Below are 6,168 nucleotides of genomic sequence, written 5' to 3'. Positions count from 1 at the left end.
TGGGCAGGAAGATAAAGATGCTTTGATCTGATCGAGGTGGTGAGTATCTTAGTATCGAGTTCCACGACTATCTTAAGGAATGTGGAATTGTTTCACAATTGACGCCACCCAGGACACCACAGCTTAATGGTGTGGGTGACAGGCGCAATCGAACCTTGTTGGACATGGTTCGTTCCATGATGAGTTGAGCTTCGTTACCTATCTCATTCTGGGGGATGCCTCAGAGACTGCCGCCCATATCCTTAATCTAGTCCCAACTAAAAAGGTTTCCAAAACACCTCACGAGATGTGGACATGGAAGGTTCCCTCGTTAGCACACGTCAAGGTTTGGGGTTGCGAGGCTTTCGTGAGGCGTGAGACTCACGACAAGCTCGAACCTCGTAGTGAGCGTTGTATTTTCATCGGCTACCCACAAAAGTCTTTTGGATATCTCTTCTACAAAACGAGTGACAATGTTGTCTTCGTTGCGAGGAGAGGGGTTTTCCGAGAGAGAGAGAGAACTCATATGCCAAGAGGATAGTGGGAGACAAATTGACCTTGAAGAGCTTCAAGAGTTAAGTGATGAAGGAACTTTAAACACTAGCGCTCAAACTGAGGAGGAAACTCCTATTGAACCAGTTGATGAGTCCTTATCTCTGAGGCGTTCTAGTAGAATTAGTGTTCCACCTGTGTTATATGGTTTCCATATTACTACATATGGTAATACATTTATCAATGATAGCACACTGGTAAATTTGGATGAACATAACAGCTACAAGGAAGCCATGGCAGGCCTAGAGTCTGCAAAATGGAAAGAGGCTATGGACAGCGAGATTCAGTCCATGTATGACAATCAAGTTTGGAACTTGGTTGACAATGTACCAGGTCGTAAGACAGTTGGGTGCAAATGGATCTTCAAGAAGAAGACCGACATGGATGGGAAAGTACACACATATAAGGTGCGATTGGTTACGAAGGGTTTTACTCAAACTCCTGGAGTTGACTATGACGAGACCTTCTCACCTGTAGCGAAGATTAAATCTATTAGGGTTATGCTAGCCATAGTTGCATTTCATGATTATGAAATATGGCAAATGGATGTCAAAACTGCTTTCCTTAACGGGAAGTTGGTTAAAGATGTTTACATGAGTCAGCCAGAGGGTTTTTTCAGTGCAAAGTACCCTAATAGAGTGTGTAAGCTTGAGAAATCCATTTATGAATTAAAACAAGCATCTCGCATATGGAATCTTTTTTTTGATGAGAAAGTCAAAGAGTTTGGATTTTCGAGAAGCGAGGATGAGTCCTGTGTATATGTCAAAGCTAGTGGGAGCATAGTTAGCTTTCTGGTGTTGTATGTGGATGATATACTTCTCATAGGAAATGACATTCAAACATTGCAGGAGGTTAGGTCCTGGCTTGGGAAGTGTTTCGCTATGAAGGACCTTGGGGAAGCTGCCTATATTCTAGGGATAAGGATATTGAGAAACAGGAGTAAAAGACTAATTGGACTTAGTCAAAGTACCTACTTGGACAAGGTGTTGAAGCGTTTCAACATGGAGAATTCCAAGAAAGGTGAATTACTTATCCAAAGCAATACCAAGCTGAGTAAGACTCAGAGTCTTAGTATAGAGGCCGAGATAGCAGAGATGAGTCGAGTACCATATGCTTCCGTAGTTGGCTCGATCATGTATGTTATGACTTGTACTCGCCCTGATTTGGCCTTTGCTTTGAGCATGGTCAGCAGATATCAAGGGAATCCTGGTAAAGCTCACTGGACTGCGGTAAAGAACAGTCTTAAGTACTCGCGGAGGACTAAGGACTGGGTCCTTACCCTCGGTGGGAGTGATGACTGTGACATCCGCCTAAAATGGATTCGGGTCAACCCAACCCAATTGGAAATTTAATAAACCCTACTCAAGATTACTTGACGCTAATAGGATCAAAACCCATACAATACGATATAACTTGACGTTAATAGCAACATAGTATTGTACAACGTTATAACTATAATCAAAGTAAATTATGATACCATATTAAAATCAAATCAAAGTATAATGCTCTAATTAAATACAAAGAATCAAACTTGAATTCTCTAATTAAACTTCAAATCAAAGTAGATTGTTATAATCAAATAATAACCTATCTTTTATAAAACTCCATTTTTATAAACTTTACATTAAATTTTATAAAACTCTATTGTTTATAAACTTTACTTTAAATTTTATAAAACTCTTATATTAATTATGTAAAAGATGCTTGTGTTAGTGGGAAATTATGAAGACCACCAAAAGCAAAAAGATTATTCCCATGGTCTCCCACTCACACCTCCCATCCACTTTCATTTCCTTTTTCTCCCAACACATTATTCTCTTCACCACTTAAATCTTCTCTATTCTTTCTCTCACTCTCAATCTCGAAATTTCCTCCAAGAATACTCATATTCCATCCAAGAACAATCTATTATGCTCAAATCTTCATCCCTCTTGAAGCATTCATCAAGGTATGTTGTTAAAAGTTTCAAATTCATACAAGAAACAAATTAAATCCACCAAAATATCTAAAACTCATTTTTTTCATAAACCTGATTTTTCTCAGAATACCATCAATAAAATAAGAAGTTCTGGAAATTTTCAGAAAATAACTTATTTTTATTGAATTATCATAATTATTGCAATAAAGTAGGGCAATAATTCACATAAAATACTTGTTGCATTCAATAAATTCTGAGAAAATTCTGGGATGACCTGTATACTGATTAAACATGATATATGAAGTTTCATGCATTTATATTACTGTTTACTATTATTTATGATTTTATTGATTAATTAATAATGAAATATATAAAAAATACTTCCCATAGTCACAAATATCTGAAACTTATACACTGGGCTCTACATCATGTTATAAAACTATGGTTAATTTTACAGATTTTTTGAGAATCATTTACTATTTTTCCCGAATTTTGTGTTGTTTAATCATTAAAATATTAAATAAATACTAAAACAGTTCAGAAAAATATACAAATTTTACAGTAATTCATATTGTATGAAATAATGATTTCCTAATAATTTCATAATTTTTCAATACTGTTTACTATTTAAAACTATTTTCCTAAGTATTTAAGCATGTAAAAATGCATTTTAATGATTATTTCATATAAATAATTGTTAAAATCTGTAAATAATTATAATTGGGCAAGTTATTATTTTAATAAGAAATTATTAAAATCTGGCCTAAATTGAAAATATAAATTAATTATGCAAAGTAAGTAATTCAATTTAAAATTCATTTAACAAATAAATACCTTAATATTATAATCAAAATGAATTATTGTTAATTCATCTAATATAAGAATATGTGTCTAATTATTTATTAATACTCCATTCTCGTTTAGCAGTTCCTAAACCAAAATTATTAATTATATTAGGTTCTACGCCATTTTGACCCGAATCGTCTATCGTACGACACACGCATTTCGTTTTGGGACTAATGTGAGTAATCTACCCCATACTTTATAATTTTCAATACTTTTGGGGTGTATCATGTGGTTCTAATATGTTCCAACTTCATTTTATTGTTTTATCACAATTGAGACATTGTTGGGACATTTATACGTGAGTCATTAATTGTATAACTATTGTTTGTTTACGCTACATGTACTTGTAGTGCATTATCATTTTTAGTCTAATCTCCATGACTATGCCCGTATTCTTGAGGTACGTTATGGACAATAATAGCGCTATTGGGTTGACCACCCCGCCTTGGGACGCTAAGGTGATTGATCACACGTGGTTGAGTGTGTATGATGATTAGATGCTCCATCCTATATATATTTATATATATACATATGTATATATATAGGGTGAGGACTTATTGTTGTTGTTATCAATTGTTAATCAATTTTTGATTTATAAACCGTTATCTCAAGTACAATTGTTTGGCGACTTCAAAAGAAAACAGATTTCAAATTATAAATGTTTCAACTTCACAATTTTCTCTACTAAAATTTGATTACTCACCAACTCTCGTAGTTGACCTGTTTTTACCCATGATGCAGATTTGAAGAATGAAGAATGATGAAAAATAGGTTGTGCCTTAGAAATCCACAAGACAATTTAAATTTGATGTAATAAATGTGGTTTGCATTTGTATGTTATGGATCTTGTTTACATACTTAGTACTTAATTGAATCTAATCACATTATAACCTAGTTGTCATGAGACTTTGAACAATATATCACGCCTTGATCGATTCCGACAAGGATCGGGGTGTGACAATGACTTGAGAGTGACAGGGTATAGTGACGCCAGCTTTCATACCAACAAATATAATTTCTGCTCTCAGTCGGGTTGGGTATTTACCCTGAATGGAGGAGCAATAACTTGGAAAAGTTCCAAATAGGATTCAACGAGCGAATCAGAGTACATAGCAACAAGCGAAGCGTCGAAGGAGGCGATATGGCTGAAGAACTTCATCAGAGACCTTGGAGTTGTACCAACTATAAAGGAGCCTATGGAGATTTTCTGTGACAGCGAGAGTGCGGTTGCCTTAGCCAAGGAGCCGAGGGATCATAGCAGATCCGGACACATCGATAGAAAATATCACTTCATAAGACATCAAATAGAAGAAGGACTCCTCGTAGCAAAGAGGGTATCGTCAGAGGAGAACCCAACAGATCCCCTTACGAAGGGACTGAGTAGGGTTAAGCACTTGCAGCATACGAGGAACGTTGGGCTGAAGGACGATATTACTTTTAATGATTAGATAGTTGTTCAAAAAACTTGTAATAGATAAAATGTAATTGACATTTGATGATTAAATAAAAGGAGTTTTATTTATGAGTAAAGTTACTATCTTGTGTCAATTGTTTACTATTGTTTCATTTTGCATGTTTTGACTTCCAGAATAATAAGATTATTCAAACTATCCACAGTCGATCATACTTTGGAAGTAGGTATTGAGGCAAGACTGTCATGAATTTGGCTTGTAGATTGTCTAGAGTGTTTAGACATGGAAAAAGTTTGCTACAACATTCATCAGTGCTCATAAGGTCTGAGTATTGAATTAAACCCACGGTCACATGAATCACTTCATGGAATTTATCATGAGTGATTGTGAGATGATAATATCATATAGTCTTCAAACCAAGATGTATGAGTTGTTGACTATGAGTTGGTTGTACATTGATAGTGCGAAAACGCATCAGTAACTTGATGTTATGAAACGTGTTATTGTGTATGATTTAACGAGTAGTTGGTACAAGCATATAATTCGAAGTTTATCTTTTCCTTTTATCCTTGGAGGATTAAAAGCGACATCTTGGGCCCCTCGATGATTTTGTTTTGACTTATGTGTCGGGCCCGGTCAGAACTAAATTGATGTGTTCAATTAAGTTCTATGTCAAACAAATCGGAAATCGGGAAACAAACTGTTGGACAATAAGTATGACTATGTTCCATGTATTTGTCTGCACGATATCTTGAAGAACAGAGGATTATATGATCCCTTATCTAAAATGGCACGTCAGAGTTCGACATCGGCTTTTAAGAGCTACGATTGCTAGTTGGGTTTTAAGTCGTACTTGCAGTTATAGTTATTAGACTTATCCAAGTGGGAGACTGTTGGATTATGTGTCTAAGCCCATAACTATAATTGATATGTACTTGACCCGAGAGTAGCATGGTCCATTTTGGGTTGCATTCACTAGAACAATCTGATAGGATGGATATTTGAGAAAGAGGTTTATTATTTAATTAGTATTGATCAAGAATTAATTTGGAATTAATTTAGTGATCAAAAGAGACTAATTAAATATAGAGGGGCTGATTATGTAAATCAATGATACATATAAGTTGGGCTAATAATCCATGATTGGTTAGTGATGGGCCAAGCTTATGAAAGGATCCATGAAGTGTTAGTCCATTGCAAGCTCAACTGTAAGAATTATGGTTTACACATAACCCTTGGAATTCTACACTATATATATGTAACCCCTTGGCCTAAAATTGGGTAACACTAGTAATCTTAGAGATACTATAGCCGATTTTGAGTACCTCCAAGTCTTATTTCAAGTTCTATAATTGTTGGTGGTGTTTTGTGAACCATTTGAGGCATCACACTTGAGGTGCTAAGTTCTTAAAGGCCAAATACAACAAGCTACAACAAGAGGTATTCTTCTAACTAGTTTTA

The sequence above is a fragment of the Lactuca virosa genome, chromosome 2 (genome assembly GCF_052849685.1).
Source record: "Lactuca virosa cultivar CGN04683 chromosome 2, Lactuca_virosa_CGN04683_v6, whole genome shotgun sequence".
NCBI classification, from domain to species: Eukaryota; Viridiplantae; Streptophyta; class Magnoliopsida; order Asterales; family Asteraceae; genus Lactuca; species Lactuca virosa.
This window is presented reverse-complemented; position numbering follows the sequence as displayed.